We start from the raw sequence: 25,870 nt of genomic DNA on the forward strand, positions 1-25,870 counted from the left end.
TTCCATTCTTTGATTTCCTGGATATTTTCCCAAAGGGATGGTAGCACATTAAACCTGGACTCAACCGAGCTACAAGTTTTATTTCAGCGAAGGCATTTTCTTGATCATTTTGCACTGTGTCCAAATAATGATAGCACAGGGAATACATGAATAACTGGGATAAAGCTGTCAGTGAAAGGAAACAGAGCCTCTGGCTTCTCCAGTATTGAAAATAGCATAAAACAAAGAGAGAGAGAGAGAGAGAGACAGAGAGAGACAGAGAGAGACAGACAGAGAGAGAGACATAATGAATGAATTCAAAATACATTGTGAAACCACTCATCCATTTGCAGGACTAGGTACGCATAAGAGGGGCACTTCTTCACCCCCCAGGAGGAAGAGACTTGTCTGACTTTCTTCCTTAGGAACACAGACCATGACCTAAGGCAGAACTGTGAGGTTCAGCAGGGAAGAGGAAGCTAAAAGAGCCCCCAGGGCTCCAGGCACAGGTAACATCTTGGATGCTCATAGCAGGTTGCTGGGGAAAGCCTGTCTGTATCCAGGAGGTGGTGTCCTAGAGACTATCTATTTCCATGAAAAGCTCCCAGTGATTTAATTTCAGAGCCAAACACAAGAGCCTGGGATCACAACATCCATGTTCACTCCATTACCATGTGCTACTGAGCAGATTCATCCACACGCTGGAGCCAACCTTGAATGGTTTGAACTTCACATGGAACCATCTCTGTGTATTTTACGTAGCATCCTAAAGTTGCATTTAAAATTTTAAAAATAAACACTTCAAATGCTGGACACCTTGTCATGGATGAAGATCTGCATAACAGCACTGCTCTTACAATGCCATCTCTCTTTAAGGATAGAGGAGTTCATTGCCCACCACACTGGGCATATTATAAAACAACTTCTTAGGATGAAACAAAAATTAATTTTAAGTCATAGATTTCTTTAAAACCCAAAGATTTGGCATCATTTAAGTCAATAAATGTCCAGAGTAATGCCTGGAACAGACAAAGTGCTCAATAAATGGCATCTGGCATTCACCATTCCCTCTAATTATAATGAAATACATTTCACGGCTGGGCGCAGTGGCTCATGCCTGTAATCCCAGCACTTTGGGAGGCCGAGGCGGGCAGATCACAAGGTCAGGGATTTGAGACCAGCCTGGCCAACATGGTGAAACCCTGTCTCTAATAAAAATACAAAAATTAGCCAGGCATGGTGGCGCATGCCTGTAATCCCAGCTACTCAGAAGGCTGAGGCAGGAGAATCGCTTAAACCCAGGAGGCGGAGGCTGCAGTGAGCTGAGGCCATGCCACTCCACTCCAGCCTGGGACAGAGCAAGACTCCGTCTCAAAGAAAAAGAAAAAAAAAAACAAAACAAAAGAAAAGAAATACATTTCACTAGCATCGTATTATACATTGCAATCTTCTTGCTAATGTTATAAAACCAAGAAAAAAAGTTTATTTTTACAAATACAGTTTCCACAAAAAATCAAAAAACCTCTTTTCATTAATGTATTTAGCAAATATTCAGCTTCTGTTGTTTTCCAGAAACTTCTGCAAGCTCTAGAGATGCAGAAGTAAGCAGGGCAAAGTCCCCTTTCTTACAGAGCATGGATTCACATCAGGAGACAGGGAATAAACCAATAAGTACCGGGGTCTCAAATGCAACAGCAGGTAAGCATAAGTGCTGTGAAGGGCTGAGCATGGTGAGGGACAAGGGGAATGCTTCGTAGGACTTATACAGAGTGGTCAGTAGAGCTGCCCCTGAAGAGGCGGCATCAGCACGGAATGCTTCCTAAAGAAAAGTGAGTACATGAGGCTGGAGGACAGGTGCAAGGGAGGAATCAGTGAATGAGGGCAAAGAAGGAGCTGGGAGCCAGGTCATAGGAGCTGGGTCACCACGGGTCCTGAGCAGAGATACCACATTGACAGCAACACCGCCAGCGGATTATACCCTGATGTCCAATCAACGGCAAGGGCCAAAGCATCGGGTTCCTTTTATGTTATATCCTCATTTTTCAATCTATCACCTTCTCCAAAGGCTTCCATTTTCCTCTCTGTTTTCCTCACCCCTGTGCTTGGTGTAATAGATAGTATCCAATCATCATAGCAGCCTTGTAACTCATTTTTAACTGAAATAAATACTTATTACTTAGTACATAATTTCTCCTGATCAAAAATTCCAACAAAGTTCAGAACACTGAAGAATTGAAATTCTAATTTAGTTTTACTATTTATCCCACATTTGAGCAGAAAAGACAAATTCTAAAACAAAAAAAAAAATCTAGAAATATTTAGTATTCCTACAATGATAAGCTGATTTCATATCAAGGGGACCAAGGATGTGAGTCCCAATTTCCTTTCCCTGCCCTGAATCTAGCACTTCTTTCTTAGTTCACAGAAGGCAAAAGGCAAAAGCAGTTTGCTTTCAATAGAGAGCTCATTTGGGCTTGTTTTATCCTGAGGAAATCCATTTAGTATAATTTTTTAAAAATTAAACTTCACATGCCTATGACTCCAACTTTCAAACCACACCCACACTCCATCAGTTATTTTCAATAATTAACAGTGGGTGATCTCAGATTCAGCCTGGATGTTTTGGAGAACAGGAAATAGTCTGCTAGACTGTAGCCTCATATTCCCCTTGGAAGGCTTCTTGATTGAATGCTACAAGTTGTCAAACCAGACTGGTTCATTTGACTCCCCTGAAGCGCTTGCAGGAGAGTTACTTAGTCTCTCTCTTCCAGAAAGGAGAGCAGCCAGAATGCCAGAACCCAAACACAGTCACCCCAGGACTCTGGTGAAGGAGAATCTTGCAGGTGGTTCCCAAAACACCTCTGCTGGCAGCTTTTCCCAAGAGGAAGGCCAAATTGCTGAAGCTAAGACAATGATTTATTTCTAACTGCTGCTAGGAGGTATCGTGCAGGGTTATGGATAAGTACCATGGCTTTTCTTCGTTGTCTTTGACTTTCTGGCTTACAGTTTCTGTGATCAATAGGAATAGTCTCAAAGTGAGCAATCAGAAATTTGTCCTGGTAGATTAACTGTCATGCAAGCCACAAAATAGAGCCAGATGAAAAATGCAGAAAATAAAACCATAAAGAATGAGTTGAGATATCAAGAGAAATGGCACTGGACTACTGGTGGTCCTCAACCTCATGTGAAACTTGCAAGTATAATTAAAGTAACACATCTGCCCAGAATACTTTACATTATTGATAAAAGAATAGAAAGGATTAGATAATTTAGGCTTCTTTTTAGAATCATTAGAAGACTGATTGAGCAATAGACAAAGGCCAATTTAGTTGCAAAAGTTTTAATTTTATTTTAGCTATAATGGGGACACTCTTTTAGCAGGCTATGTATATAGCTTTAAATTCAAGCCATTGGTGAGGAGTTGCTAAAGTTGCCTGATTTCTTAGTTTGTTTATATCTACATTTAGCTGCTATGCAATGTATTAATACATGAAGATCTAATAAGATATTAAACAGCTCTAATGTTCAGGGTGACTCCCAAATTATTTTTAAAAAATTAATATAATGGGTTATATTAGAAACCTTTCATTTCGGGCTACAAGTAACTATCCAGATAGTCTTACAAGGTTCAGTGCTTAGAGAGACTGCCGACAAGAGATCCCATTTAAAGCGGAGGCCATGCTTAATGAACAACGAAATGTGGCCCCATGGGGTAGGGTTGAAAGGAAAGGTCCTAGGTCTCCTGTATGCTCAAAATAAGGTCTAAGATGGCTTATGGGGTGCAAAATATCAGTACGGTTTCAATGCACCCCTTACGAATTGTGGGCAAAAATTGCAAATGGACATGTTAAGAAGGTGATGAAATTTATCAAAACAAATTATTTGAAAGCCAAGGCCAACAGGGAGCTTCCAGAGCAGCACCCCCAGTTATCAGGTCACAGAACACAATCAACACCAATTCCCGTGGGTTCACTTTCATGCTGAAATCATGCCTTCCCCTCTATGAGCTATCCAAGGATCACTGTGTTTCCTATAGGGAGCTCTTTCCTGTAACCACCCAGACTCATGAGCTTGTGCTGAGATAACTTTTAAAATTGAATACTTACTGAGTATTTATTGAAAGCTGATTTCTTTTAAGTTTGCTACAACCAATAAAAAAATCAAATGGGCATCAAGTCCTCATAGAGCAATGTTTACTCTTGTTAGAAAGCAGATGCCATTAGTAAGATAACATAGGTATTATTTTACTAGAAATAAAATAATTGTAATAAATGACATGGCTGTGTTTCATTGCAGTTAGCTTTAATCATGTTTTCTCACTGTAATAAAGAAGCACCTGAGTCGACATAGAAAGTGTGATTGAGTTTTCACCATTGCCCTAAAGTAGTGGGTCTGTATCTCCATTATCTTCAAGTCACTTTCAGGTTAAAACCATCCCAGAGTATTTGGTGCAGATTTACATGTTAACTAATTCCTCAGAGAGAGGGGATGTGAACAGTCTTAAAGAATATGCCATCTGGTACAGTACGACTTCCCGGTAACAGTTTATCTAAATGTCATCATTTTGTTTTTCCCACACATGCCTTAATCACCTTCTTCAGGAATAAATTGGCTCTCTTGTCAAATATACTTTTCCGTGGTTTCTACACAATACAGCTCTAAATGCTTATTGCCCTTTACAGGATGTACTCCTGAGGTCTTTCCTTATTTCTTGGCTTCCATATTTGATGCAATCTCCTGTAAAGTCTTTGAGATAAAGTCTCAGTCAGTGTAAGAGAGAAGGAAACAGGCACCTGCAAGTGCTGAATGGTGACCCAGGCAGAACACGTGCTCTACCCTAGAGGCACCCACCGTGGAAGGCTGCTCTTCTAGCACAAGGTAAAAAAACTTCAGGGCCGGGAGCGGTGGCTCACGCCTGTAATCCCAGCACTTTGGGAGGCCGAGGCGGGCGGATCACGAGGTCAGGAGATGGAGACCATCCTGGCTAACGCGGTGAAACCCTGTCTCTTCTAAAAATACAAAAAATTAGCCGGGCGTGGTGGCGGGCGCCTGTAGTTCCAGCTACTCGGGAGGCTGAGGCAGGAGAATGGCGTGAACCCGGGAGGCGGAGCTTGCAGTGAGCCAAGATCGCGCCACTGCACTCCAGCCTGGGTGACAGAGCGAGACTCTGTATCAAAAAAAAAAAAAAAAAAAAAAAAAAAAAAAAACTTCAGAAAGATGGCTTGGGGAAGCATTTCCAGAACGTGATCATAGAATCCTAGCAACTAGGGAAAGATGAGTCACTGTGAGTAGGTTGAGTCTGAAGATACAAAACTTCGAATTTATCACCCTGCATTCCACAAACAACCACAGCATATGCTTTCTCCGCTGTTTCTCATTTTGGTCACTAGAGCACCTGTTCTTGGGATTGAGCAAGACACCAGGGAGCGTCATCTCCCTCTTCCTCATGAAGCCCCCACCACTACCACATCCAGTAGTCACCGAATCGTGTACGTCAAGCCTCCTAAATATCTTTTAAGTGGACCTATTTCCCTCCCACTCCTCTATCACCATTCTAAATGTCGCCATTGTAGTGGTCTCCTTGCATCTGATCGCTCCTTGCTACAATCCATTTTCCACGCTGCAGAAGGGATAGTTTGTAAAATTCCCATCAATGCATACCAGTGACTGTGGAACGGACATTAGCCAGATACAGCATTTTCAGTCCTTTGGCTGCTGCAAACTTTCTTAAATCACACTCCTTTCAACATGCAGCTCCCTTTGCCTGGAATAGCCTTCCCCTCTGTCCACCTAGGCCTTCTCCCTTCTGCATGTGTCCAGAGAATGGTCCTCCTTTGTAAGGTCTTCCTTGAAGTCCCCTGCTTACCACTGCCCTGCTCTGTGCTCCAGATCCTTCTCTATTTTCCCTTCCACAGCCCTCCTGCCACTTCACTGCAGTGACGTTGCAACTACCCATCTTCTTTGGCACGAGGGAAGTTCTGACAGGTTTCACGGCCATGTCTGTCTTCTCCATCACTGTATTCTCAGTACCTATTACAGAGTAAATGCTTAAAAACATAGGATGAAGAAAAAGTGAGTCTACAACTAGGGACAAATTTATAATGAGGCAACCCCGAGGATGCTAACTGGAGCCCCGTAGATTCAACAGTGAAAATGGCAGGCATGATAAATCAGTGCCTCAAAAAGAGAAGGGAGGTTACATAATCTGCAAGCACTGAGCAATTCTGGCCAAGCAGAGGGAATGGGTGGGTACAAGATGGTGCTTTCTGCTACTCACCAGGATAGCATCACTACAAGGGGAAGGCAGGTGACCATAGGGGCTGAAGAAAGGAGGAACAGGATGAGAGGAAGAACTTGGAAAGTTCACTTTTACATTTCTTCTATGGTCCGCTAAGTACCCATTGCCTGACACTTAGTAGGCATCCAACATAAAATTATTATTATTATTATTATTATTTTGAGACAGAGTTTTGCTCTTGTTGCCCAGGCTGGAGTGCAATGGCATGATCTCGGCTCACTGCAACCTCCGCCTCCCGGGTTCAAGTGATTCCACTGTCTCAGCCTCCTGAGTAGCTGGGATTACAGGCGCATGCCATCACGCCTGGCTGATTTTTGTATTTTTAGTAGAGACAGGTTTTCATCATATTGGTCAGGCTGGTCTCGAACCCCTGACCTCAGGTGATCCATCTACCTTGGCCTCCCAAAGTGCTGGGATTACAGGTGTGAGCCACCATGCCCGGCCCCAACATAAAATTATTGAATGAGTGGATATAGGTTCTACAGCCTCAGAGCCCCTGCAATACCACAGTATTAGACTATCCATATGTACCCAAAGTTTATCATTGTAATACTCTAAACTCTGTAAGAAGCCTCAGAATTTCATCTTAAAGTTTAGTTTCTGAGTTAGACCATTGGCAAATCAGCTGCTCTCACTAGATAGTTTTTCCCCTAACCACTCATTCATTAATTCAAGAAACATGTATTGAGAACCTACCACATGCCACCTCTCTTCTAGGAAGTGGGGAGACATTACTGAACAAGACAAGGTGCCTCTAATCATGGACCTTATTGGAGAAGACAGAAAACAAAAAGTATATAAACTAGAAAGAATATTATTTCAAGTAATAGGAGGGAGAAAGGAACTAAACGCAGAGGAAAAAGCAAAAGATTTTTCATGGGGATAGAATGTCTAGGGAAGGGCTCTCTGGTGAGGCAAACTCCAAGGGGCCACGATGGTGGAAAAATTAATTCCAGGGAATCTGGAAAGAACATTAAAAGAAACAGCCTTAAGATTGAAAGCCATGCCATTTTAACTCCCATGGCATCTGGCATAACGCCCAGCCCAGAAGTCTCACCTATTCACTCATTCAATCTTCTGTTCATTTACAACCTCATTCATTCCTTCTATAAAGGGTCAGTGAGGATTCACAGCACACCAAGCACTGTGTTAGACAGTAATAATATAACAAACGTTTATTGCTTTATTGGGAGAATTGGTGTGTATTTGAATACGTTAAAACCTCCAGTATTTGACAGATTTTGACGTACAAATGGCAACTTCATGTAATTCATAGATGCTATTTATTTCTAGATTGGTAAGCACAAACTATTGGGAAGTAAATAACACATTTTGGAAACTTGATTTTTCAAGTTCTTTGTAAGAACTCTTTTACATAGCATTGTAAAAGATATTTTACACCGTATTTTTAGTTGCAAAGGAGTTTCATAAATGGGTTATAGCAAACTTTTTAAGGAACTATATAAGTTCCTTTAAGGAACTATTTGTCAACCTTATTCCATTTACAGCTAATAGTTGAAACGAATGAAATTGCATTTTCTTAAAACATGTTACGTTTCTAATCCTTCTCCCAAGTTAACGCAAATTTAGAAAATGTTGCATGTATTGGTATATATCACAGTTCTCTTCATTTACCTCCCAATTAGAATTTCAACCTAAGGCTACCTTTGTAATTTCTCAATAGAGAAATGTTTTAAAATATAATTTCAGATAATTCAAGGAACTGAGTTAAACAGGTTTGGAGCATATTTTTGGTGACAACTATCAGACATACGAACTGTCACCAACTGAATCATGGTCCATTCGGCCTGCCATGCCAATTCTAGAAGATACCTGAGAAGTCATTGTTGTCTTAGGCCATTCAAATTTTCGTTTGCATCTGTGGCTGTATCACACATTGTGTTTCCTGATATCTAGATATCTAGTGTAATAGAAATTTTCTGAATTTTCCAGTAGTCATTAACGGCTCTTTAATTCATATACTCATCCAAATCCTATGGAACTCATTTACAATTAATCATTATAATATCTTCTTTAACTCTTGGAGTGATGAATTTTATAGGTATATTTACAACAGTGCTACATCATTCTTCTACAGCTTGTCAAATGCACATCACATTCAAGAGATTTTGTGATGTCATAATATAATGTTCCTCTTATCTCTATTACTGATTTTGATATGGAATTGGAATATATCCTGTTCCCAGTTTACACACACTCCCTTAAGTTAAAGAGATATATTCTTTTTACAACAGAGTCTAATGTTTTCATCTGGCTAATTCAGAAGGTAATTCCAATGGTGAAAACTATCTCGAGTGGTAATTATTTGGGCAGTATCATTTCATGCTACTCAGAATCCAAGGAAAAGTCTCTGATATCCTGGAGACAGCAGTCTTGATTAAAGAGCCTGAGACCACTTAGCTCTTTCAGAAGACCTCTGTAACCTGAAATACTGTAGTGTGATTTGTGCCCCAGGTATAATCTAAAAACAAAGTTAACATTCTACCACATGGTGACTAAACAACTTATTGTATATTTTAAAATCGCATTAAGACTAGGTTTTAAGTGATACCACAAAAAAAGAAAGAGAAGTAAATAAGGTAATACGTATGTTAATTAGCTGGATTTAATCATTCCACAAGATGTACATATATCAAAACAGCATATTGAACACTATAAATATATATAACTTTTGTCAATTAAAAATAAATACTAATGAAGATGAATTCCTGTTAACAACTAGAAAACAAACAATTTGAGGGCAAGTTATGATAAATAATAGTATGTAACACTAAGGCAGACAACATTATCCTGACAAAATGTGATTTGTCTTCTTCTTTACACAGATATCTTATTCTCTTTTGACCAGAGACAAAAGAAGAAAAGTCTTGGAAACATCCTTCATAGTTTGGGGATGAATGAAGGCAGAGAAGTATTCATCAGTCATATGTTCCTGGCAATGAAAGTCAAAGGAAGTCAAAATGGTGGCTTCTAGAAAAGAGAGGAGCTGACATAGCCCCAGCTCCACCTCCCTTGTCTCAAAGCATACGAGCAGAACTGATTATTCTCAACCTTATCCATACATAAAAAATCGTGCTAAACATTTACTTTTGTATGACTTTAGCAACAATCAAAATAACTTCATAATTTTGCATTTCCTTTTTATTATATATAACATCATATTTTACTATGTGTTTCCATATACCTAACCCTTAGATCCTCCTAAGCCCTCCAAATGGGAAGCAAAATAGGTATCGTTACTTTTCAAATGAAGAAGCCAGAGCTCAGTGCATAGCAGGGACTTGTCTAAAGTGATGTGGGTAGGAAGTGGTGAATCCAAAAGCTGAAGTTCTGGTCTTCTAACTCATAATCCAGTGTTATTTTCCTTTCTATCTTTTTTTTTCTTTTTTTAAGATCAGATGTTCATAGTAACTGAGCAGTCTCTCAATGCACATGGAGTGGTTTTAAAAGTCAACATTAATGTTCAATTCTGCTACACGGTGTTGAGTATTCTGGAAAGATCTCAAGAAGAGCCTGATCCCATGCCAGCAGAGGCTCTGTTATGCATCCTGCTTTTCCTTTTAAGGCATTTTAAATTAAAGGAAGCCTTAGACACCATTTCTTTCTGTCCCACTGACAACCAAATCCTTTCAATGAAAGCACCAGTTTGGTTTAGCTACAGATTATTTTTATCTGTTCTTGAAAGTCACATAAACGTGACCTGAACAAATACGCTCCCCTGCATGTTCTTCCTGAATTTCAAAGTTTTTCAGTAATTAAGCATTTTTCCTAGAGTGTTGCAAACCAAATAGAGTTCTGTGCCAAAGCAAGGAATGCATTAATGAAAATGAAGAATAAAAGGAAGCCAAATCCAAGTTGCAAAAAATGCTCTGCCTTATTTCACTGAAATGAGATGCAAATATATATATATATATATATATATATATATATATATATATATATATATGCAAGCTGAGGACTAGAGTAAATATAACATGTTGACGTGAATTTTCATACTAAAATTTTTCAAGAAAATAAATATCCCATCTCAAGATACGTTTTTTAAAAAGAATCACACAATCACATGAATTAAATGTGTGTCTTGGTAAATTTAAGGACATTAATAATTCATTCCGATAATAGTATTAAACCAGAAAACTTGACTCTCTACAGAGTGAAAAAGTAATAATCTAGCAGAGAATCCTGTCACTGGATTTCACCCAAAAAGGCATCAAATCCTCTAGATTCCATCAAATTTCTTTAAAAGGAAAAACACTTTTTCTTTCCAGGATGTCTTAGAAGTTTTCATTAAATCAAAAATGTGCACAGCTTATAGAGCGGTTCTCCAGAAAACTTCAACCACTTGGAACACATGTTTGTATTTAGGGGAAAACAGAGGGAAAAGAGAGGAAACGTTGGGAAGAAAGAAATCATAATGGCTTCCACAAAATTTACAACCAGTGATTGTATGATATTGTGGCAGTGGCAGCTCCTCACACAAAACAGATGGTACAACACAGAGCTGTGTCTTAAAATGCCAAGAAACTAAAGAATCACTGATTCCTTCTACTTCTGAAGCTTTTCCTAACAATCTATGCCCCAGAGTCTACTTCAGAATATTTTTACATTTTAATTCTCCCCTTATTTGAATTACTATAGCAATTATAGCTTCATACAGGCTCATTATACATTTAAACATTAATTTTATGTTTTAAAACTCAATACTCTTAGGTCAAAAGCTCACTAGTGAGATAGTGGAGTGGAACATTAGTTTCCTATGTAACAAATTACCACTGTAACAAATTCCCATAAACTTGGTGCCTTAAAACAACTCATATTTAATCTCTTGCATTTCTGGAGGTAAGAAATCTAAAATGAGTTTCCTTGGGACAAAACCAAGACCTCAGTGAGGCCCTGCTCCCTCTGGAGGCTCTAGAGGAGAATCTGTTTCCTTCCTTGCCTTTTCCAGCTTCTAGAGCTGCTTGCGTCCCTGGGCTAGGGCTTCCCTTCCATCTACAAGGCCAGCAGCAGGGCATCTCCAATTCTCTCTCTGCTCCATCTTCACATCGCCTTTTCCTGTCTATCTGCAGCAAATCTTCCTCTGCTCCCTCTTGTAAGGACTCTCACGATTACATTTAAGACCCATATGGACAATGCAGAATAATCTCTCACCTCAAGACCCGTAACGTAATCGCATCTGCATCATTCCTTTTGCCATGTCAGGTAACATTCACAACTTCCAGGGATTAGGACGGGGACGTCTTTGGAGTGGACGATCACACCCTCCGCAGCAGCAGAGGTTAACCTCTTAATGTCAGTCATTTAGAACTACAGTCATCCTTCAGTATACCTGAGGGATTGGTTCCAAGACCCTTCCCCATACCAAAATCCACAGATGCTCATGTTCCTGATATGTAAGAGTGTAGCATTTCCATATAACCTATGCACATCCTCCCATGTACTTTAAATTATCTCTAGATTACTTACAATCCCTAATACAATATAAATGCTAAGTAAATAGCTGTTATACTGTATTGCTTAGGAAATAACAAGAAAAAAATTCTGTACTTGTTCAGTACAGATAGAGCCATCCTTTTTTTCCCAAATATGTTTGATCCACAGGTGGCTGAATTCATAGACATAGAACCCAGGGATATGGAGAGTCAACTGTTACTTTTAAATCACCTTGCAAATGAAAATATGCTTGCTAAGATTCCTTCAAAAAGATCATTCTTAAAAAGAGTTTTGGTTAGTGTGGATTCCACTCAAACTTAATCCTCAACTCCATGCATCATTAACCTTATGGATAAAAAATTATGGGGTGAGATCCTGCAATTCTCTCATTCTGTCAACAGAGAATACTAAAAAGTTTAAAGTCATGTTCCTCAAAATGTTTTTCTCCTACACTCAAATCATATTTTTATAACAGCATTTAATATACTAAACTACATCATAGCCTAGCCTAGCCTATTCTAAGCATGCTCAAAACATTCCCATGAGCCTACAGTTGCAAAAATCATTTGGCAACTCAGTCCACTGTAGAGTATTGGTCATTTACCCTTCTGATCAAGTGGCTGATGGAGCTGTGACTGATGGCCACTGCCCAGCATGGTAAGAGAGTGTCCACCACATATCACTAGCCTGAGAGAAGATCAAAATTCAAAATTTAAAGTACAGCTCCTACTGAATGTATATCATGTTAGCACCATCATGAAGTCAAAAACTGAGTCCAACCATCTGAAGGCAGGGACCATCTCTAGTTCGTCATGCAACGGAAACTTAGAAATGCCTTTAAAAGTTAATATAGGGCGGCTTGATTTGACGTTAAGAAATTTTCATTGAGAACCTTGAAATAAGTGTGAAAAATGCATGTCTAATATGGTTATGGCAACAGGGGACTTGGCAAAGAACTTGGGAGAACGTGCAATGTTCCCAATTAATTTTAGACCCCATAAGAATAACACAAACAGAAGAGCTTGCAGCTGCTAACAAACGACAGATATGTTCTGTCGCACCCCGGCCAGTCCAAAGGGTAATGCGGCTAACCTGATAGTCCCCGGGAATAGCAGCTGTCAGGAAGGTGCTGCTACATGTCAGATCCAGCTCCTTAAGAGCAACTGATAAGAAAAAGACGAAAAAGAAAACAGCTTAATGTCAGTGTAAAATCTGAAATTCACTTAATCATGGGATTTTAATTTCTTAACCTTCCCAAAAAATAGTATGCTAAGAACCCAACTGTGTTCCCTGGAGTCAACGTGGAGACCCATAGGACAGCTCACTTCTCCATCAACTGCCACCCACGTAGCACCTCATAAATGAAAGTGGGACAGGGACACTTTTCTCTTATTAAATCATTTTCTCATATCTGAATATAGTTACTTGACATTTGTGAAATCAGTACAAAAACAATCTCTTTTTATTGAACCAAACATAGCCCAGGTACCATGTGTTTAATTCAATTTAACTGAACAAATTTACTGAACACCTACGGTATATAAAGCACTGTGCAAGGCACTGCTGAGTCCAATGTGAACCCTGCCTTTACAGAGGTGTGCAGACATGCACACACACATACAAAGACACACTCACATGACACACATACCTCTGCACACGTATACACCACACACAGACACAGATACGCAAACACCATGCAACACATAAATACACACATATACACACACACCACACACACATCTGCTGCCCATGAAGAGCAGGAATTTTGCCCATCACATGGAGAACAGGGAACCTACACATGGCAAGGATTTCATAGCACCATTGGAAGCAGCACTTAGAATCTCTAGAAAAAGAGATTTCTCTTATTTACCATTTCTACACTCTCTCACAGTGAGCTACCCATATAGTCAGCTGTGCAGGTTATAGTGCCCACTGGACAAATTTTTAAAATGTAGAAAACTGTCTTCACTTTAGTATGAACAAGAGAATCCTTTGTCATCCCACCCAAGGCAACCAGTGTGAAGAGACATGATGGTTTGTGTGGAGAAAGGGGTCGACCATTTACAAGGAGAGAGCCATTTCCTAAGACGTTGCTTCATCAAAGCATCCTGGAACCCCAGAAGAGGGAAGAGTATCAAACCGCATCTGTGTGCAAGAAGCCTGGCTCCCCTCCCCATGCAACTGGAAGATCAATGAGAGTCAAAAAAAGCAGTGACCACGGACCATCCTGGAACCACATGGGGGCAGCGTCTTCTGGGACACAGGGGAAGCACTGAGGGGCATTTAGGAACCAGGGATCCATGGTCATTCTTACTTAACACACCGATTATTTACATCCTATCCCATTGGTGGCAAAATAATACCACTGAGCTGAAAAGGATCTCTACATTCTACCAAATCCTGGTATTCTCACATGGGCTTCTTCAAAAGTATAGAAGGTTGTCAATGTGCACACAGTGCACTTCATGACTATCATATCAATCCCAGAGTGTTTACTTTCTTCTCAGTGACATTAACACAGGCACATCCATGTCAAGGAAATACGATCTGTTCTTTTCAAACTAAAACATGTCCAGTCCGGAGTGGGTGGGAGCAAGCCCACCTTGTGGCCACTACTGAACTACCAAAACTCCAACAGAGAAACCAATTCTGTGAAGCCTATGGGGAATGCCCCATTTTTTCTAAATAAAGAACCATAAATTAAGTTTAAATTTCATGTGGTCTGTTCACTAAATGTCTCTGCAGAAGGAAAAGGGAATTGACTCCAAGGATTTCAGTTGCTCTGAAAGTGCATGTGGCAACAATACTCACTTCTCTAAGTGGGGTCCCAGGACCTGTGGCATCAGTATCATCTGGAAACAGAAATGCAGACTCTCAGGTTCTGCCCCAGAACCCCTGGACCAGCTTCTGCATTTCCACAGAATCCCCAGGTCCTCTGTGCCTTTAGGTTGGAGAATCAGTGGAATAAACACCAGGAGTGCAAACAAGATCAAAAAAGTTACCTGTTGTAGTTCACTTTTTCAAATAATTGACTAAAATTAATTTTTATAATTAATAAAGCTAGTGATGATTTGGAATCCCTTGACTAAGAGAAGGGTTTTAATGTAATTAATCTGCAAAATGATCAGTTTTTGTGCATCACTAAACCTATACACTTTATAAAGATTATTTTCCTAGCTGGTTATGAAGAAAATAATGTCACAAAAACATCTAAGGGCTGTGCCTTACCAATGAGCCAACTCTCTCCAATCTGCTTTCCTGTAATCATAGTGACTCAATTTCCAGACTTAGAAAAAACACAGAAAACTAACATAGAAGGTTGTTCTCCCTTCTGGTCACGGTTTATGGTAGCAACAGGTGAAAAAGGCCAACAGAAGCAACGATTTGCCTCATCACATTAAAAGAAACATTTGCTTTCTCTTCCAAAAGCATAAGTAGTAACTATGGAAACCAGACAAAAACGTTGAAAATGACTTGCAATTCACAAAGAGCAGAACAACTCTATTTCACCCACCAAAAAACAAAAAAAAATTAACTATGAAAAAATCCACCGAAACCTTCCCCAAGAAGAGCTGGATCTGCAGAAGATACAATGTGAGTGCTTTGCTCAGGCACCATCATAAATTGTTTGATTTGCTACGGAATTGTTAAATTACGTTTTTACAAATCGGTTATTTAGCTGTGACTCCATTTAAATCTACAATTTTATGTATCTTGATGATAAAATGGGCCCTTAGCTGAGCCAGCTAATTCCTCAGGTAAAAGGCATATTCTTTTGTCAGTAAATTAACTTTGGAAGGTCAGTAGGTGGCCTATCACCAATTTTAGAGATTTAAGAAATGCATGTTTTGTCTAAAATACTTAATTTACACCTAAGGAAGCTGAATGAATGATCTCAAAAATTCCAGCTATTATCTGTTTACTAAGTTGGTCCTCTGGATATCCTATTTAAAGGTTGAAATAAATGTACACATTATGTATGGAGAGAAAATAAAGCAGGAAAAGTTCACCCAATTATGCCAACCTACTCACTGCCCAGAAATTTCCATCCAATTCCACTGCCATAAGCAACTTCTCTGTGTGTTCTCCCATTTATCTGTTTGATGTTCCTGTATCCCTCCCCTACTCTCAGATCAGATGTTACTTCCTTTTCAGACGAGCTTGTGCACTGCTTGATCTTAATGGAACCCCATAAGGAGAAAATGACCACTTTATTTTAAAAAACAGAGGAGATGCTGACTCAAAACAGAAGGGAGTAAAGAACTTCCTTAAAAATATGAATCTCAGTGATACTTTTATAGCCCAGAATGACATGTTTATCTTTCACCTATTTTTTTTCACTCCATGCAACAGCAGAAAAATTTTTTTTAAGCTTGATAAGCAAAGACTCATTTGGGGATACCTGCTACCTGAATTATCACTATCAGGGTTAAATTAATAACTATGGCATATTATAAAGTCATAAATATAATTTTGAGCTCCACTCTTCCTAGCATATTTATGTGAGTTTTTGTCTCATTTTGTGTGTTTGTGTTGGGTTTTCTTCCTTTCTCTGTAAAACATGGAGCTGCTAAGCATCACTCTGTTATTGTACACTGACGGAGTGTGGAAATAAACACCAATATCATTTGCGGAGCCATCCTGGTTGTGACTTTTTTTTAAGTGAGTATCCCACTTTCAACTAAAATCTAAAAAAGAATTCTAAAACCTTTTTCCCAATTAAATGTTGGCACTTATAACACATTGTTGATGGATTGACCAAATTAAAAAACAAAAAATCTTAAGTTTAATACTGTTTTCTTCAGATGGCATTAACAGCGAAGTATGTCCCTAAACTTTCCATTGTTCAATGCTGGGTTGGCAAGCAAGAAAAATCTTTTTATCACCAAAACGTAAAAACAATCTGAACTAGCTGCTGTGTCCATTCCAGCTTCGTTTTAATTTGGTGTTAATTCTCTAATTTGCTCATTTATTTTCTCTAACCACATAATTAATGCTGAAGGAAGTCTTTTACAGCTTGCCACTGAGCCCTCCATGTCTTAATAGAAGGAAAAATTCCTTAGATATGTTTCCCATCACCATGCATGTGCTGAAGCCAAGAACTAGAAAACCGTAACAGTGAAGTGTTACAAAATCCACACAATTGAGTGCTGAAACCAGCAAGGGCCAAAACAGCTCTGAGACCCAGCTCAGACCAACCCAGCCTGCCCTTTCAAGTCTGTAAATCGGATCGCGGTCCAGTCCTTTCTCTTACCTCATCAGCCTTCCTTTTTCCTTTTTCTGTAATGGTATGTTTTCAATGAAATCTGACATATTTCCCTGATTGAAAACCATTTTAATACTCCTAGACAATGTGCTTCTGAAACATTGTCACAACACATACAATAACCAAAAGTTTAGACCTGTGTAAAGCAAAGTGAAAAATGGAGTGTCATTGAACCCCACAGTTCTCGAAATGTAAGTTTATGGGAAAAGCCAAAGAGAGCCAAGTGAGATGGTTTCCAGCCATGGCACCTCAGGAAGGCCCATCGCCTGGTCTAGCAGCAGCCATTCCCACCCCCAAATTGTAACCTCAGAGGTACAGAACTGTTCTCCAAGTGCTGTGACCTTTCCTCCTACAAATCATTCATCAGTCCAACATTTCCTAAGCACCTACTCCAGGCCAGGCGCTGTTGTCAGGACTGGACATACAGTGAAGGAAGCAGAGGCTCCGCCTCGTGGGGCCCACGCTCCACAGGAGGAGGTAAACCACCAAATACATGAGTAAACCTATGGAGGATGCCGGAGAAGAGAACAGAGGAATGGCATGCTGGGAATAGGGCAGGGAGGGAGTCGCTGAAATGGAGTGAGGGGAACGTGAGCCTCTTGAAGGACAGGCCACTGGGGCGGAGTCAGAGGGGCTTAGAGGGTGACGGTGCGTAGGGGGAGGACAGGAGCTCAGAGCAGGGACGTGGGAGAGCAGGCACTGCTCACCAGCATCTGGGCCTATCTGAAGATGTGGGATTGGTCTGTTATTCCATATTTTATACTGTCCCAGTCAGGAGATCAAAGTCAGTGGCATCACTGGTAAGTCCTGTCCATAGCACTCGTCCTTGATATCATGATGATGGCACTTTACTTCTGTGTTTCCCTCCAGAAAATCCTAGCTCCAGGCAAGTCATGAGAAAAACTTCAGACACGGCCAAACTGAGGACATTTGACAAACTACCTGATCAGTCCTCCTGAAAACCGTCAAGGTCATCCAAAACAAGGAAAGTCTGAGAAACTGTCACAGCCAAGAGAAGCCTAAGGAGACAGGACAGCTAACTGCAATGGAGGGTCCTGCACAGGATCCTGGCACAGACAATGGACATGAGGGAAAAAGTGAGGAGGTTAGAATACAGCGTGGCCTTCAGTGAGTAATGATGCATCAGTGTCGCGCATTAGCTGTGGCCAACGTACACACGAGTGCAAGGCGTTAGCAATAGGGGAACCTGGGCACAGAGTGCATAGGAACTCTCCAAACTGACTTTACAACTTTTCTGTGCATCTAAGACTATTCTAGAACATTTTTAGGCTAGGCCTGGTGGCTCACACCTGTAATCCCAGCACTTTGGGAGGCTGAGGCAGGCAGATCACTTGACGTCAGGAGTTCGAGACCAGCCCGGCCAACATGGCGAAACCCCGTCTCTACTAAAATTAAAAAAATTAGCCAGGCGTGGTGGTGCACGCCTGCAACCCCAGCTGCTCAGGAGGCTGAGGCAGGAGAATCACTTGAACCCAGGAGGTGGAGGTTGCAGTGAGCGGAGATCACGCCACTGCATTCCAGCCTGGGCAACTGTCTTAAAAAATAAAAATAAAAATAAAATGAAATGTCTTTAAAAGTTTATCTTGTTAAAAAAAGATGCAAATGCTCTCTATCTAGAAATAATGATTCTAGAATAAAAACTGCAACAAACAAAAAAGGTAGATGTGAAACAACTGTACAGGTGAATGAGTCAGGATTTAACACCGCTCGGTCTATTCCTGCTGAGCGGTTTATGAAATCTGCTGGAGCCCTCACAGCTGGCCATTCCATTGGTTTGAAGCTCTGAATGATTATGTTTTTCCCTATTGGTCCCAGCTCTTTCTTCCAGGGCCACACACTACACGGAAAACCTCCTTTCCTGTCAGCAGTGCCTCAAGTCCTCAGAGAGAGCTTTCCTAATAAAGCACGCACTCCCTGCAGCCGTGTTCTGAGCCTCCCTTCACCCCATGAGTCGTGCCTGGTCTGACTCCAAGGAGGTGGCCTAGACACCTTCCAGGGAGGAGGGGCAGACAGGACAGCACCTGCTCAGTTCAGGCTGCCTGTCACACCTGTCTTCAGGATCCTCCCTCCCTGTCTTTAGGGGTCCAGGGTGCCATTGAGAGGCTCCACCTGATTTCTGAGGTCCAAGATCGTCCTGGGCTCCAAAACACGGTCTCAGACAGCCTCCCGGTCGAATAGCCTTCGCCTGCATGGATTGAACTTAGCAGCCCTTTCTTCTTCCCTCCTCTGTTACCTCCACAGCCTGACACCATGATGACACCCACACATGACTCAAGAAAGGATGTTGACAACTTCCATGTAGAAAGGCAAGATCAGGCTAATGTAATAAATAATCTCATACCTTGGAAGCAGTCAGCCTGCACGTACAAGACAGAGAAAATAAGGCAGAGACAAAGGGCATAATTGCAAATAAGAGGAGAAGTAGGAGGGGAACGGTGGCTCACACCTGTAATCCCAGCACTTTGGGAGGCTAAGACGGGCAGATCACCTGAGGTCAGGAGTTCGAGAACAGCCTGGCCAACATGGTGAAACCCCATCTCTACTAAAAATACAAACATTTGCTGGGCATGGTGCTGCGTGCCTCTAATCTCAGCTACTCGGGAGGCTGAGGCAGGAGAATCACTTGGGAGGCAGAGGTTGCGGTGAGCCAAGATTGCGCCATTGCACTCCAGCCTGGGCAACAAGAGCAAAACTACATCTCAAAAAAAAAAAAAAAAAAAAAAAATGGAGGGGTAAAGAGTATGTCTCTTCACTCTCCTGAATATGTTTAACTGCACGCCCTCCAAAATGAATGATTTTAACCTGGAAAGTTAAACCAAACCTTTGAGGCCCACCATAACTATGGAACTAACAATATTTAAAGAAATTTGAAATTTCCTAAATTTGGTCTCCAATGACAAGTATGATTCTGCATCTCCTGTTGACATGGAACATTTCAGTTCATGAGAGAACTGGTCTTCAACTGAAATTGAATGCACACAGCCTTTTATGCACTGAGATAGACGTGGCTTCCCTTCTCATAGCTCTTCATAATGTTATTTAAACAGTTTATCTGGGGCCATTTTTACTTTTCTAAATGATGACACACATGCATATTTTGAGTGTCTGTGGTCTCTTTTTTTAACAAGATAAAGCAAGTAGTAAGTAATAAAGTTGGTTTCATGTACACAGCTAATAAGAGTGTTTAAAACCTAATATCAGCTGAAGAAATCTGTTCCTTATTTATGTAAAATGGGAATTAACTCATCCAGTTAAGAGGAAAATGAAATCAACAAATGAAACACACACAAGAGAACTGTAATAACTGCCAAACTCGGCTCCGCAGAGAACAATGGGATTCCAGCAGAACACAGCACCCGGGTAATGGCAGAATGTGTGCATCATTGCCTCCTTTTCCAGAGCCTTATCTTATCACAGCCCTGTTAGAGATGTAAGCTCCTGGTCTCTCTTTGAAGGGGGTAGTTTCAGTATCTGAAATGATAATCTTACTTAGGTTCATGAATCCCATAAAAATGCAGGAATTGTAAACATTTAAAGTGAAAATCCTTCCTAGGATGTCTCATATCTTAGCTATAATTGCAACCACTCCATATTATGTAAAATTGTTTACAAAAATTCAAAAAGCCAAACAATTAAACATATTCTAAGTGTCTCTCAATTGCCATATAAATCTATAACGACGGACAAAGGGAAGGTGACATGACTCAGAGTCTCAGCAGTGAGTCATCAATCATGGCAAAATAATCACCCTCCTGGGTGAACTCTCTTTGTCAACAGTTGGTCTGGAGGAGGAGGCATACAGGCATACAAAAATCAGCAAGTTCTTAAAAGCACTCAAAAACTGAATTCTCTGGACGAGGTCCAGTGCAAATAAGTTGGGATGATCCTCAGGAGCAGAAAACAACTCTGTCAACAAGGTGCCACCTCCAGGTCAGCCTCTGTGCTCCACTCCCTTACAGATGGTGTACAGGGTCAATTAGTGTCTGTCCCCTAAAAGTTCATGTCCACTTAGAACCTCAGTGTTATGTTATCATTATGTTATAGCGCTTTTGCAAATAGAGTTAAATTAAGATGAGGTCTAATATGGTTTAGGCTCTGTGTCCCCACCCAAATCTCATGTCAAATTATAATCCCCACATGTTGAAGGAGGGGCCTGCTGGGGGTGATTGGATCATGGGGTGGTTTCTAATGGTTTAGCACCATCCCCCTAGGGCTGTGTTGTGAGGGAGTTCTCACAAAATCTGGTTGTTGAAAAGTGTAGTGCTTCTCCCTTTGAGCTCTCTGTCTCTCCTGCCTCTGTGTGGAAAAGAGTGCTTGCTTCTCCTTCACCTTCTGCCATGACTGTAAGTTTCCTGAGGCCTCACCAGTCATGCGGAACTATGAGTCAACTAAACCTCTTTTCTTTATGAATTACCCAGTCTCAGGCAGTTATTTAAAGCAATGTGAGAACAGACTAATACCAGATCATACTGGATTAGAGTGAGCCCTAATGCAATGACTGGGGTCTTCGTAAAACGGCCACATGAAGGCAGAGACACACAGGGACCACTCCACGTGACTACTGACATAGATACTCCACACTGGAATGATGCTTCTACAAGCCAAGAAATGCCAAGAACTGCCAGCAATTACCGGAAGCTGAAGATAGACCTGGAATATACTGTCTCTCGGAGCCCTTTCAACCAATCTTCTAACAACTTGATTTCAGACTTACGGCCTCCAGAACTTCAAGAGAATAACTTCTCTTGCTTTAAGCCACCGGGTGTGCTGATTTGTTATAGTAACCCTAAGAAGCAAATACAGATGGTAACAATGACCACAAAAATAATGATGAAAATCCCCTTGTTCACAGTATCAGTACTTAGCTAATTTTCAACCATTATTAATGCAAAATAAATATATACATAAACACTTTTTTTGGGTGACTTGACAAATATTTAATGAACTATTAGTTTTCTTCCCATGAAGGGATTTGAGTGAGGGTCCTGCCTCACAGTCATATACTAAACAAATATCTATTGAATGCCCAAAATTTGACACTTTGGCTTAGATACCACGGTAGGCTAAAATCAAGCTAATAAAAAAGAGAGGGAGGAAAAAGGAGATTTCAGAGGATACTAATATTTACAACAAAGTTTACAACCTGTTGTTTGAATCATATGAAATTGCCAGTAGTTGACTTTTCTTGAACTACAAAAATAGCTATTTCATATGGTTTAGGCCAAAGGTTGAACACTATGGCCATAAGCCAAATCTGGCCCACTGCTTCTTTATGTAAATAAAGTTTTATTGGAACACAGTCATGTCATATGTTCGCATAGTCTCAACGGTTGTTTTCACGCTGCAACAGCAGAACTGAGTAGTCATGACAGAGACCATATAACCCTAGAAGTCTAACATATTATTTCACCTTTTACAAGAAAACTTTGCTGATTCCTGATTTAACCTAAAATGACTGGCAGCAACAGTAAAGGCACCAGGATTTCAGAAGCAGCCAAGATCAATGTGAAAGGAATCCTTTCTAGTGTGTCCATCTGAGACTCCAGACATAAACTGGGACTTGAGAAAGAAGCTGAATTCTGATGGAGAAAAAAGGCTCTCAAAGCAACAGTTCAAGCTAAGGACAGAAGGGACAAGGACCCAAGGGATGGCGAGGATGATAATGGCTGTACTGGCCTTCGGCCCCAAATACCAGGAGCACTTGTCTCTCGGAGCCTTTTCAACCAATCTGCTAACACCTTGATTTCAGACTTCTGGCCTCCAAAACTTCAATCACTGGGACATCTCAAAATGCCCCCATTTGGTTCCAGGTCCTGTCCCTGCTAAAAACCTCACATGAAGTAGAACTAGAATGAGAAAACTTTGATAAAGTTTCAGAGATCAAAATTCTTTGAACACCAGACTGAGAAATTGAATCTTTTTTTTTCTTTATGCATGAATCAATAGAAGGATATGTAAACAGTATGATAGAAGAGTTATATTGGGAAAATTAATTTCTGATAGATGTAACATAATTGAGGCTAAAGCAAAAACTATATTATTCAGAATATCTATTCCTGTGGCCCTTTTTAGGGTTGTATGATAAAGGATAATTACTCCAATGATTGCAGTAATTATATTTTAAAGATTTATAGAGAGTTCCAGAGTTGGGAATCCCTTTGGGGTTATTATCAAATAGAAAAGTAATCAAAAGGAGCCTTTTCTTCTTCATTAATAGGCTGCACATTACAGCCAAAACATAACCTGCTATAAAGCTTGCATTGTACATCGAGCTGCAAAGTTGTGCTACCAAATGCTTCCCAGGGATTTATAAATATTGAAAGGCAGAGAAGAATTTGTTTGACTGAGGAAAGTTCTCTTTTCCATTTACTTCAATTATCCAAAAGCATATCAAAAATATTTAAGTTTAACATTAAGCTAGAAAGCCAAGTGGGATGTGTTGTAAGTAAATTAATAGCTAAATAGATATGTGCATGTTTATCAACCTGACATTAAATGTATCTTAAACCACATATATAAGAGCTGTCATAGGGTCATACAGTTCATTGATTTTATCAAAACTAATTCACAGGTACCTTTAATTATGTAAACCAGCTGTTCACTGCCCGGTAAAGACTTCAGCTTGCAAAGTAAGAATTATCTACTTAGAGAGACTGACCTAGAACACAGTTGCTCCCAATTTTTTAAAGGAAATGGTGTTTACACTGCAGCAATTTCTTCTCATGAACTTGTTAGCTATAAGCCCTTGAGCCATCAGCAACTGAAGGTCCAGAGAAGCCCCGGAGCAGCTTGGCTTCAGCTGTACATTCAGGTCCCTTAGTTCACGTTTTGCTGGTGGCCAGTGAGACAGGGCCTGCAGGCAATGCTCAGAGGGTCAGGATTCTGGAACTTGCATTAGCACTGTGGGCTTTAGGTGACTACTCAAGAACTGGGAAAGCTACCCACCCTACTGGGCTGTCAGTCACTTCATAAGACAATGCATCTACATAGCTCTTGACATTCTTAGTAAAAGATGCTGGAGTTTTTAACTTCTCAAGCTGTTCCCCTTTGCAATCACAAAACCAACTGAAAATTCATGTTAATGGTCATTATTTTGGTGACAGACATTTGCCAGGGTCTCAGAAGGGTTGTATGGCAAACTCCACCTGGGTATGGTAAGGGGAGTGTAAGACGGAAACTGTGGATGGAGGCCAGGGAAACAAAAGGGATAGTGCAGCGACAGGGATGGTCACAGTGGGCTCAGCTATCACCTTGAATCCTGACAGAATGGGAGGAGTGGAGTGTGCTGAGGCCTTGGGTGGAAGGATGCAGCCAGACTTAGGAGACCCCTCAGAGCACAAGCCCTTCTACCTCCCATCTTCTCCATGGCCCCAAGGGAAGAAGCCAACCAGAAGCAGAGAGCTAGCAAGACTTCAATGCAGTCCAGAGCCTGGAGAAGGCTCCGGAGGATCTGGAAGGATAAGCAGAAGATGCCCAGCACACTTCTCTTTCTTTTTTCCTACCATCAAGAGATGTTTGCTCTTATGCAAAGTCAAGCAACAATTCCAAGCCCTGGTTTTATTTTTAGCAAATTCCAATTTTTCCTCTCACCTTCCTTCTCGCTTTCTGTGTGGGCATTCCTGTGCAGGTGACCAAACAGAGGTGGCGATTCAACTGCATTTTGCAAAGTGCTTTTAAGTGAACAAAGACATTAAACCACACTTCAGCTTGTAACAAGAATTTCTATTTCTTGAATCATCACAACAGTAATACTTGCTAACATTATGGAGTGCTCACTATGGAACAGGCAATTTACATGCATTAACAATTTCTAATGTTGGCAAAACCTCTATGAGGTAGGAACTATTGCTATCATTTTAGAATTGGACAAAGTGGGGCATGGAGAGATTGAGCATGTTCCTCAGGTCCTCACAGCTATAAAGGGACAGGACTGAGCTTCAAAGCCCACAACCCGGATCCAAAATCTGCTCACCCAACCACTACCTTTATACTGCCTCATAATTACAGTGAAAAGGCCTAGAAGACCTTGATATTTAAAGACATCCTGCAACTAATCTTCTTCATAGAATAAAAATATCTATTTTTATGAAAAAATCACCTATTTTGTAATTTGTAAATTTGACATTTGCATGTTGCATTTCCTTATGTGCCCATGTGTCAGTTTCCAAACATTGTCTTGATAGAAATGAAATAGAATATGATCAACTTAGGCAAGTTCCCACTGCCTAGCAAAGACTTCAGCTTGCAAAATATGAATATCTACTTGGTGAGACTGACCTAGAACATAGTTCATCCCAATTTTCTAAAGAAAATGGTGTCAGCCCTCAGTTACACTATAGCAATTTCTTCCCATGGTCTTTTTAGCAACGAACCCTCAAGCCATCAGCAACCGAAGGTCCCCAAGAAGTCCTAGGGCAGCCTGGCTTCAGGCTACAAGTTCAGGTCCCTGATTACACATTTATTTTCTGGGTTCATATTCACTAAACATGGGAAATGGGGTGGGAGATGGCATTTTCCATTATGGCCTCAGCACAGTCTCCCCACCCACAAATTCTGCAGTGTGCTTTGCCACTTGCCTGTCCATGGGCACTCTTTCTCCAATCCCATGAATCTGAGCCCTAGGACTGCTTTGACCAGTAGAATACAGTGGAAGTGGTCCTATGCCTGTCCTTGGCACAGCCTTTAAAGGGCCTAGAAACGTCCATTTCCAGTCTCAAAGCCCATGCCATCCCATAAGGAGAGAGAGGCCATGTGGCAGGATACCAGGTGACTGCTACTGCATGAGGCCCAAGGAGAACTGCTCAGCTGAGCCCAGTGCACCCAAGGAATTGTGAAACATAATAACAAATTGC

At 40.8% G+C, this 25,870-nt stretch overlaps 1 protein-coding gene and 1 long non-coding RNA gene across 5 annotated transcripts in view; one reads left to right on the forward strand and one right to left on the reverse strand.

Moving 5' to 3' along the window:
- SEMA5A (semaphorin 5A) overlaps positions 1–25,870 on the reverse strand; it is a 516,751-nt gene that overhangs the window by 473,192 nt on the left and 17,689 nt on the right. The gene's annotated exons all lie outside the window — the stretch shown is intronic.
- LOC129036945 (uncharacterized) lies at positions 8,483–15,253 on the forward strand. The gene is made up of 3 exons (XR_008502694.1): positions 8,483–8,564; positions 9,124–9,209; positions 13,741–15,253. It is a non-coding gene; the product is annotated as an uncharacterized LOC129036945 (long non-coding RNA).

The sequence above is a fragment of the Pongo pygmaeus genome, chromosome 4, assembly GCF_028885625.2.
Source record: "Pongo pygmaeus isolate AG05252 chromosome 4, NHGRI_mPonPyg2-v2.0_pri, whole genome shotgun sequence".
NCBI lineage: Eukaryota > Metazoa > Chordata > Mammalia > Primates > Hominidae > Pongo > Pongo pygmaeus.